Raw genomic sequence first — 11,932 nt, 5'->3', positions numbered from 1 at the left:
AATGGACGACATTAGATAACCTACACTATTGTAGTGCGTTGTTTGTCGGACAAATTCCAAAACAAGCCGGAGGATGTATGACAGATAATAAAGACAGCTGCTGGAGACATTCAATAAATAATGAGTTAAAACGCGTATTGTGGAGACTATTTCTTGTTTTATTTTCAAACGGCATTTTTTTTTATTTTGAGGTTAAATGGTAAATACACTCACTATAGATATACGAATTATATAAAGAAACGTAGAATCATAACTCTAACATACGATGCTTTTGTTTTCTAAAGATGTCGGAGAAAATAACCTACAATACGCATTAATAGATTTATACCTTAAGAAATGGTTATTATGTTGCCTATTTTTTGAAATCGGATAAACATAAGGTGTAATAAAAAAAATGTAAAATTTAAAGATCACGCTGATAAAATAAAATGGCTACTGGATGTTGGGTTTTCCATGAAAACAAAATTTGAGCGAAACTGAAACAAAACAACGGATTCCTCAAAAACTGATACCAAATACAAAGGATGCAAAATAAGAATCAACACGTAAAACTTTAATTTTAATACATTTTCTGAAACCTATCTATCTAAATATATACCTATACCGTTTTTTTTTCGGTCTGACATTCAAATTAAAAAAAAATAATAATAAAACTAACTTCTTAATATGCTCAATCAAAAATATACGGGCGACTACACGGAGGTTTGGTAAATTGCATATTCCTTTGAAAAACGATCAGAAATTAGTTACTTTTTTTTTTTTAAATAAGATTTTTGGTTTCATTTGACTATTACGTTGCATTCTATTTATGCATAGTTTCTACATTCTGCATAATTGCGTGGAATTTAAGATCAAAACGTTTCAGCCTGCGGATATATTTATATACTAGCAGACGCTCATGAGTTGCCCAGTCTTAAACGTAACATAAAATTCCTTAAAAAAAGAATGTAAAAACACGTCAAGGGACTAAGACAGGTGTATGCGAGATTTATGTATTTTCCAACCAGTTCTCTTCTTGTAAGTAAACACAATATATATATATATATATATATATATATATATATATATACATATATGTATATATATATATATATATATAGTTTGCTTGTTTGTATTTTAAATCTTTATTATGTGATTGTAAATCGTCGTATACGTAACGTCTCATTCAGAAGAGAGTCCTCGAACAGCCATACATAGATTGGCTTCGTCTAAGATGCTTAATCGATCGTTGTCAAAATTCAATGGCCGACCACTATGCTAATCATCTGAAAGACTCTCGTCACCTCCACAAAATTTTTCAAACCACCATTGTTCTGTACCTTCAGTAGTGATGCCTGGGTAAAAATGCTTAATTGATTTACGAGCTGTTCAGTAGCTTTTCGGCCTAGCTTGAATTTAAATGAGAAAATTATGCAAATTTGCCTTTTTTTCCATCTTGTATTTAACGCATCAGCGCGGATAAGACAAAGATTATGACTTTCAATATGAAAGGAGAGATTAGGGCTCTGGTTGAAACAATACTGGGCATCAACACATTTTCCACAGAGAGAGATATTGAAATTCGAATCTCAAAAGCATGGGCTGCATTGGGTGGGCTGCGTTCAGTATGCACTAACAAACAAATTAAAAATGCAGTTTTTTAGGGCAGTGGTAGAGTCTGTCCTTGTTTACGGTGCTACAGCCTAGACACTCGCCAAAAGATTGGAAAGTAAACTAGACGGCACATACATCCATATGTTACGAACAGCATTAAACATATCTTGGCAAAATCATCCCACGAAACAGCAACTTTATGGCAAGCTTCCTTCCATATCTAATACCATCAGGGAAAGACGCCTACGATTCGCCGGTCACTGTCTGAGGAACAAGAATGGATTGGTGAGTGATGTATTGCTATGAACCCCACTACACGGACGCACAAGCAAAGGACCACTTAGATCCACGTACATCCAGCAAATAGCGCACGACGCCAACCGTTGATCAGAAGATCTGAGGCAGCGGATGGAAGACAGGAAACTCTTGAGAAGAAGAGTCACATTGGTCCGGGCAAGGAGCCCGTCCTGATGATGATGATGATGATGATGATGATGATGATGATGATGATGATGATGATTCAACGTTCTGAAAATGAGACAAAATGGTTTTAAAACGATTGTAATTTAAACGATAAGATAGAGCTAAGCATGCATTTCAAAATGATATATCAAGTAAAAGTAATATAACGAAAACTTATTTGAAAATACATCATTTGAAATCCAAATTAAAAAAGTCCGAAATAACTTTCTTGTAAACCGCATACGTTGTTTGAGTCGTACAAACGTATACAAAATGTGTATTATTTTTATTAGTATTTTCATGAGCATGTGTCGAGACAAAACATAAAGCAACTTGATATAAGAAACTAAAAATTACAACTTCAATGTCAAGAACTTGGCAAAGAAACGTGTTAGATGGAATAGACTCTGACGCAGAAAACAGCAATTCTTCTCTCTTTGTCAGAAACGTTGTTCTGTAGACTGCGAGAACTAAAGAAGATAATAAGGCAAGCGAATGTTAAGAAAGTGAACCCAAGATCAACTTCCTAATTTATTTACATTATTTGGGTCACTGTCATAATCTTGGCTGCTATTTTCCCAATGTGTCGGCCGGGTTAAACGTTTTTTGTTGTTTTTATTTACATAGGCATTACCACTTATAAAGGCCCAGATGCCACTCGAGGATAAGGGTTAAAGAGTGTACAGTAGTCAATTGGACAATATAGTAATCGTTATTAATGGAAATTCGGTAATTTTTTTAACTATTAACTTAAGTGGAACGGCTCCTGAAGACCTTGTTTACATTGGACTTGAAGACGGCCATATTGTAGTCAGCTGGAAAGCAGCCAAACGGAAGACAGTTCCACAGGCGTAAAGTTCTAATAAACTTTTTTCATGGAATCTACGTTTAGGTTTATGCACAGATAAAGAGTGTGGGGGATTATTGATAGTGGTTTGAACTAGACGAGTGTTTCTCGTGCAAGTTTAACCTGTGTTAATTATTATTCAGTCGTCTTATTTAACAATTAAATTAAACAAAAATACCGTAATAATTTTCTTTTAATAGCACTGTTAGCATTCTGCACTAAATATGTTATTTATTCATTACGTCACATCTGATCGAAGCGTAAGTATTTTACCCTTGTAAAAAGGTTTGAAAGTTATAACGGCCGAAACGTTGGGAGTATAACACTCAAGATGAGAGCAGTGATATATAATAAACAATTTTTCATCTACATCTCAAATATTCCGAAACATGAAAAGTGCAGATATACTTGGTATCATGAAATATATCTCGGATAGCAGATGAGCAGCCACCAAGACTCCATTATTAATAGAAGTAATAATATAGTTTCGATATTCAATCTACCGATATAAAAAAAAAACACTATTGTCAAAGGACTTCCTTTTTTTATATTGCCGGACTTCTACGGACCGATGCCAAAACTCCATTAATAATTAAATAATTGGTCACGTCTTCAAAGGATCAATAGTAAAATTAGGTTACAGATAAACGTACTGTTACTCTTCCGGTCCGGTCGAACAAAACATCTTTATTAATAGATGTAATAGTATAATGTCTGTTTCTGATAGACAGATACAAAAAGTTGAATATTGATAGAAGGATTAGTATAGTTGAGTATTAATAAAAGTAATAGTGTATTTCCGGTCTCATCTGGAGAGATACAGAAAGTGTATTATTAATATAATTTATAGTATATTCCTTATTTCCTACTAACTGCATTGTTAATAGAAATAATAGTATAGTTCTGGTCTCTGACAAGTCGATATAAAATTGCATTAGCAACAGAATACTTCCGGTCTGACGCACCAATACCAAAACTGCACCATTTAGAGTTGTAATAGTATAGTTCCAATCTCCGACGGAAACCTCATTAGTAATAGAATACTTCTGGTCTCCGACACAATAATCCGAAAACTCCATTCATAAGAAGTAATAGAGTAGTTCTGGTCTCCTACAAAATAATACTAAAACTCCATTATTAATAAAAAATAATAGTCTAGTTCCGTTCACTGAGGCGCCAATACGAAAATTGCATTAATAATAGAATACTTCCGGTCTCTGACTCAACAATACGAAAACTCCACAAGCTATGGAATTAATGGTATAGTTAAGGTGTCAGACGCAGAGATTCTAAAACTCTATTTTCTCTACTTATATATAAAAGACATTCTGTCTCTGTGTGTATGTGTGTACGTTCGTTCCTTATGTATTCAGAAACGGCTGGGTAGATATTTTATTATATTTTTATCTTTTTGTAATTTGACAAAAATATACTTTCTGTCTCTGGCAGTCTTATTATATAGGTTTTCTACGGAAATGCCTCCGATAAGTATTTAAAATCGATAATCGAAAAAAAACAGATCCAAGAAGAAGCAGCTCGATTTTTACCCAAGTTACGCACTGATACAGCCTTACATCACAAATGCATGTTAGAAGTTTTATCACCGCATAGGAAAAAGGTCCGGCATCAAATCAACGACAGGTTCTTTGATAAGACAATAGCACGTCCAAAATTAATGTTTCTGTTTGGAGCACAATTAAACCATGATATATAACTTTTACATTTTAAACATTTATTTCAGTTATTATATAAAAAAAGGGTTTTATTAAATCAACTGCAGGTTCTTTACAGTGCAATGTACACTACACTATGTTGTAGATTAAAGCACTGTGGATAGGTATATATAGCTTCCTCCCAGTTCACCGTGGTGAGTCCCCTAGAAGACAACAAATCGCTTTGATTGAAAAAAGTCGATTTTACTTATTTCGATGGCAATAAAGTATTGAAATTGTGGAACATTCGTTGATCGTCAATAAATCCCGAGCAAATATGGGTATTCCTGCTGATATTAAATATAATTATAGTTTTGGTTTCTGACGCACCGATAGCAAAATTGTATCTATTATATAAAAGACAATATGAGCGCGAGCGTTTGTGTATGTCCACAAAGTCTTTTTGGGTGGGGGTTCTAGCGTCGATTAGATCTCGCGAGAGGTTTTCGCATACTTCCCAGACCGTAATATCCCAGATTCGCAAACGGACATAGTCTCTACCTTTTTTTTTTTTTTTTGATCGAGTTAAACAAAATTCCCACCGTGCCGTCGTGTCGGGTCTTTGTGTCTTTTTTATATAAATAAAGCGAAACTATTCAAGACCAAACGCCAGCGCATGTCCTTCGGGTCGGGGTCGCAATGTAGTATTTGATTTAATGTTCCACTTGAATTAAGTAAATTGGTGCTTGGTCAATGTAGAGAGAAACCCTTCATACTAAAACAGTTGCTATTTATTTGCATACTGCCAAAGTGCCCCTTTTGGGGTGGGGGGGAAGCTGCCTCCCCCACACACACATTAAAAACGACCTTGTGTCTAATTTGCTTTCGTGGGGAAGCAAATAAATAAAACGACAGAAAGTGTGAAGCTAACCTGGCCCCCGGCCAGTTTTAAAGATGAAAAAGTTTAAGTAACAACTCCTATAATTCTTAAGTTAGTTACCAACTCGTTGAATTGTCTGTCCGATTTGGCCTAATGATTAACGAAGAAGACACATAACTCTACGTTTTCGAGTTCGATCTAACCTCTCTCCATCTGTTTAATTTTTTTTTTAAATCGTCCTTGTGTTCGAGACTGTTTGCCTACTACCGCTTATTTATTTTATTTTTATTATTTATTTTATTATTATTTTGTCTACACACACCTCCAAACACCCGGGCAACACTAGGCACTCAGGCACCCAGGCACCCATGCTAGTTATTAATAAAAAGAAAATCTCGGGTTTCTATTTTTTCTGCAATTTTACCCTACCGAAACAGAGACACGCACTTGTGAAAGTCGATATAATAAAAAAAAAATATGTTGTAGACATATTTTGTCGTTTATAGGAATAATTAAGACGGGTGAGTATCAAACGAAGAGTATTTAATAAGCGTCAATCTTTGAAAGCGAAAGGAGTTCGCAATGATGCAGGTTTACGAAAAAGAGAAGCAAATTTAGCAACATTGACTGGACGGGTTTCCATAATTTAGCTCATAAAGATAAAACGAGAGACGAGTTTTTGTGTTGATTCTCTTCCTTGGTTCAAAGGTGTGTTTCGGCTCGGGTCTCCTTTGACGGTCTTCCGCGCGCGTACCACCCTCTCTTTTCCTAGAAAGCAGCTTCGCTCATCACCGACAAAAAAAAAAAAAATAAATAAATGAATAAATAAATAAAAATAAAATAAAAATAAATAAATAAAAAATACAAATGTTTCTAGATGCTGTCTCGTTTTGAGTTTCATTGTAGAAGCGGTTATGGATGCCGCGTGGGCAGGTCATCAAATTAACAAATTAACACCGAAAAACGATAAACCAAAGGAATCGTTGTGTGAAACACGCGAGATCAGAGAGAAAACGTAAACGCAATAAAGACCTACACCGGTGGTGATGTGAGGAGAGCAGGGGAACAGGAACAAATACAAACACACATACAAACCTAGCCTTACGAGTGAAGAGTTTAAATAGAAAGGAAGATAAATCACATGTACAAAATTAATTTACCACGAAGAAAAAAAATATCATTTAAACAACTCAATTTAGTATCATGCTTAACATATTGTGATAGAATTCATCTCACTACAGTCGGAAAGTGGGATTGAAAAGTAACCCCAAAGAAGGTCACCCTGACTTCTAAAAATGCCTGGACAGCCCCACTTGGCATTTTTGGTTTGGTTCGCCTAGGACGGTTAGCAATAAACAAACCCCTTTCTATAAAAACGAAGGCAAAGCTAAGGAAGGTGGACCGGGGTTGTATTACTGTATACATAGCTTCGAAAAAGTTGTCAAAAAACAAATATATAACAAATAAATGTTATCAAAGGCAAGATAAGTTACTTTTCTACCAAACTGGATATATTTTTGTGTTTTTATTCAATGTAACATGTTTATTCAGCTCGAAAAACATGCAGTGTTTACCGATGTATTGGACAATTAAAAATGGCGACCGACTCTCACTTAAACACGGTAAGTTCGAGAAAAGGTGTTATAAATGATAAACTAGACAAAATACTGTTAGAAATTCGCTCAATATATATTACCGTGACATAGGTTGACATATATTCGGTGGTTTTTGATAGTATTTTGTCTAGTTTATTATTTATAACACCTTTTCTCGAACTTACAGTGTTTAAGTGAGAGTCGGCCGCCATTTTGAATTTTCCAATACATCGGTAAACACTGCATGTTTTTCGAGCTGAATAAACATGTTACATTGAATAAAAACACAAAAATATATCCAGTTTGGTAGAAAAGTAACTTATCTTGCCTTTGATAACATTTATTTGTTATATATTTGTTTTTTGACAACTTTTTCGAATCTATGTGTACAGTAATACAAACCCGGTGGACCTTCTAGAACTGTTCATGAATATGACCAGGGACATACAGCAATTTACAGAGAAAAGGTCACTTATGAAATTGTCCGCACTGTTGATTTTAGTATTTGAGATAAAAGCTAGTGTTGGCACGATTAATCAGAATCGGGAATCGGAAAAATCGGATCATTTCGGGTATTGTAATCCGTATTGGAATCGGAAAAAAATTTAGCCTTATTTCCGATTCCGAAAACACATCTTTGACAATTGTTCTCTTGCCACTAAAAAATAAAATAAGCACGTATTTATCTATTTAGTAGACGATTATTCATCTACTAATAAAAACTAAAATGTACGGTATCACTGGAACTATACTAAATATAATTAGATCCTTCTTAGACAATAGGATCATCTAGTTTGTCACTAATGGAGTATCCCCAAGTAGTATAACATCAATGCAGGAGTGCACCAGGGGTTGATACTTGGATCACTATTATTCCTGATATTACTAAACGACCTCTCTAATAATATTGTGTCTGAGATGGGTATATTTGCTGATAATACAACGCTCTATAACATGCAGGAGGGGGATAACTACATCAATCTAAGACAATGGCAGGGTCGTGAGAAAATGACTAGCAGACTGTAGTGGAATGGAGCAGTAAATTGATGGTAAATATTTAATGCTCGTAAGACCAGCTGCTCTCCTTAATCAATCCCAAGACGCCTCTCCAACTACCGATATCCATGATAAATAATACCCTACCTGGGGATCTCCTCACCTTTAGGTTCACGGGAAATATGAGTTGGAACAAATACATTGAGGACATTGCAAAGGCTGCTGCTAAGAAGGTAGGTTCCCCCTATCGAGTTAGAAGACTACTCACACCTGAGTGTCCACTAGCCTCTCCCTCTTGGATAAAGTCCAAAAAACAGTTTTCAATCTAATAGGTCCGACGTTTTCAACTAAGCTCCAACCTCTGCCCCATCGCAGCAATAAATATTTTAATGGAATGTGTTCTGATGAACTCGTTGCACTTGTGCACCCCTAGACGTGCATATTCCTAACAAATGTACTTTACAAAAAATTCTCACCCGTTCATTGCCGAGGTCTGTAAGTGCCAGCAAGTGTTATACTCCAATAGTTTCTTTCCTCGAACAGGTTTCCTTTGGAATTCCCTTCCTGTTACCGGCTACCATGACTGTACCGATATCGGAAAGTTTAAAATGTAACGTAAACCAACATCTTGTTTATCTTTCGTAGGCATACTCGCAAATAGTAGCCATTTACGTCCAAGTTGCGGTATGCCTTGTTAGGGATTAACAAGTAATAAATAAATAAATAAAATAAAATAAAAATATAAAATGTCGAAGACTGCAAGCGAGGAATCCCGTTTTTAGTCGCGTGCAAGCGGCTTTATAAGTCACTCCGTCGGTCGGTCTGTCGGTCTGTCGGTCTCTCTGTAACACTTTTGTGCTTGGCCTTTTTGGTTAAGATCACACGTCTGTTGTTAATAGATGCTGTTCTTAGCTTTTTAAGCTTTTTTTGGCCTTTTGGCTAAGATTTAAGTGTAGTATCTGTTCCGGCAGATACTGCAAGCAAAGACGATATGTGAGGGTAACCCCACATATCAGAACGTGGTCAATGTAGGGGCGACCCTTCATACCAATTGTCACCATCCAGCTCCCATTTCCCACCCATCGGGAGCTGATCCCCTTTTCCCTTCCCCCTCCCTCTCTCTCCACATTAAAAAAACGGCATTGTGCCTAATTTGCTCAGTGGGGAAGCAAATAAATACATACTGCAAGCATAGAACATATGTGGGGGCAGCCCCAAATATAAGACCTTGGTCAATGTAGAGGGAACCCTTCATACCAATTGTCACTATCCAGCTCCCCTACTCCCCGGGGAGTTGGTATCAATTTCCCCTTCACTCCTCACATTAAAAATCGGTCTTGTGCCTAATTTGCTCGGTGGGGTAGAAAATAAATACCCTTTTGACCAATATTAAAATGTAATATCTTTTCCGGCAGATACTGCAAGCAAAGACCATATATGGGGGCTACCCCACATATAAGACTTGGTCAATGTTGGGGGAACCCTTCATACCAATTGTCGCTATCCAGCTCCCCTACTCCCCGGGATGTTGGTCCCCATTTTCCCTTCACTCCTCACATTAAAAATCGGTATTGTGCCTAATTTGCTCGGTGGGGGAGAAAATAAATTCATTTTGTTTGGCCTTTTGTGCCAAGATCAAAGTGTAGTATTTGTTCCGGCAGATACTGCAAGCAAAGACCATATGTGGGGGTAACTCGGTAGGGGAGCAAATAAATACCCTTTTCTTGGCCTTTTGGCCAAGATCAAAGTGTTGTATCTGTTCTTACTACATGCTGTACTTATGTTTGTTACTTTGTGATATAAAGTGGGGGATCACTTTTCTGTATTAATTTAATGTAAAATGATCACCCACTTTACAACCATCAGTCTCAAAGCCATTCAAGTCATTCTCCACGCGAGTAATGGCTATTGGCCTTGTTCGATGTAACATTGACTCTCGCATTTTATTTATTTTTATTGTTTATTTCTGAACTAAGCACCGTAAATATTGGTGAGTTCACGTGTCTCTTTCTTAATTACATTTATTTTTATATTCAATAAACGTCTGTATGACGCTTCCCGGAGAGTACACAGTTCGGGACAAGGTTTATTTTATTCCTTTGGCGCCGCGCTGATCTTCCTTTGGTCTGATGACTGCGTTGTGGCTGGTCTATATCTGTCGGAATTTGTAGACCACAGTTTGCCCTAGTTTATTATATGGATGAAAATCACGCAATGAATTTAACAAAATCTTGGATAGACTACTATAAAGAATACATTGAAACGTTTGTCGAATTAAAAAAAAAAGTAAATTAACCAATAGTCGAATATTGTCAATTATTTATGAAAGAAATTAAAATATTATTATGTATACTAACGATGATAATAATACGTTTCAGCTTTATTTAGAATAAAAAAAAATCATTAGTCTTTGAGTTTTCGATCAATTATACAAGTAAAACAACATTAAAAATATATTCAATTCTTATCCTGCCTTGATAGAGTTCAAAATAAACTTCGTGCCCTCATAGGAGATGCCCTTTCTTCCTTCCCTGGAACCACTTTCTCACAGAAGAGTTGTAGCGAGTTTGTCTTTGATTTATCGTTATTTTCATGGTAAGTGCTCGACTGAGCTTCAATCTATGTCCCCCCTCTCCTCGTCAAACGTTCCCAAGAAACACCTCTCCAGCAGAAAACACTATCAATAATTTCCTACACTCTTTATCTGTGCCTAAACCTAAACGTAGATTCCATGAACAAAGCTTCTCGCTTAGAACTGTACGCCTGTGGGACTATATTCCGCTTTACTGAATTTCTATTACTGACAATTACAATTGACTACTGTACACTCTTTAATACTTATCCTCGAGTGGCCCCTGGACCTTGATAAGGGGATTACAAATTGCATGTTTACGATGACTGCGCGTTTCATTCAATTTCATCTCTCTATTGCAGATAAGACGGTATGGGATTCTAAGAGGTCAACAACTGCCATAGACGTTCGTCAGAAGCAGAGTTGTCTCATCGAATTTCTGGCAAATGTGCATTGAGAATGCTGGTGACTATGTAAAAAAATAAATGTTGATGCACTAAAGACGGTTTGTTTTATTGGTGCAACTTTCGTCTTCGTAGATCTTTGTATATTTTTGTTTTCGACCAAAGTTAACACCTTACACAGCCTAACATCACGAGTGCATTTGAGAATTTTTATTACCACACAAGCCGAAAGGCTCGACATATAAACTCAACTGTAGATTCTTTGATATGACAAGGCCCCGTTCGAAATGCATGTTTTAATGTTTTTAAGATTATATCCAAAAATTACGAAAATCGATTACAGTTGTTTTTGTTTTTTTTGTTTTGTTTTTTAATAATTCCGTAATATTCAGGTAATTTCGACTGTATAATTTGGAAGATACCATTGTAATTTATTAGATTTGACAAAAAAATATCAGTAGAAATCATTGTATCTTTTTACCTGAAAACTCCATTTATCGTCTACAAGATTTCGTCCTAATAGTGGAGAAGCGCGGTTTTATTTTTTGAACAACCGTTAAATGAGGAATCGCGTTCCTGACGTTCATTCACAGCCATCGTTCATAAGTGACAAAATATGCTGTGCGAAATGTGATGACTATGTACAAAAACAAATTCTGGAGCATAAAGCATGACTCGTTTGATTGATACCACTCCTGTCTTCGACATTTTTTGACTTTAATACTATTACTTTTGAAACGATTCTCCCAGTTATGAGAAATAAGTTCAAATATTTACGTTTCACCACTTTTGTTTCTTATTTTTTGTTTTCCCTCTTTACTTTACTGAAGTAGTTATAAATTAATGTATTTGCCATCTGCCTGTTACTGGAGTGCTCAATTCGTAATCTCCGAAAATTTAAGCGTGTTTTACAAAATATTTGAATAATGCA

The 11,932-nt window shown here is 35.9% G+C and overlaps 1 pseudogene; it reads left to right on the top strand.

Annotated features, from left to right (window-relative positions):
- Positions 1-9,740: 9,740 nt before the first annotated feature.
- Positions 9,741-9,878, top strand: LOC145246286 (U2 spliceosomal RNA; annotated as a pseudogene).
- Positions 9,879-11,932: the final 2,054 nt, after the last annotated feature.

Source organism: Euprymna scolopes, chromosome 23 (genome assembly GCF_053919585.1).
Source record: "Euprymna scolopes isolate OS-2025 chromosome 23, ASM5391958v1, whole genome shotgun sequence".
Lineage (NCBI taxonomy): Eukaryota > Metazoa > Mollusca > Cephalopoda > Sepiida > Sepiolidae > Euprymna > Euprymna scolopes.
The sequence above is the reverse complement of the archived record's forward strand: the minus strand, read 5'-3'. Positions and strand labels throughout refer to the sequence as shown.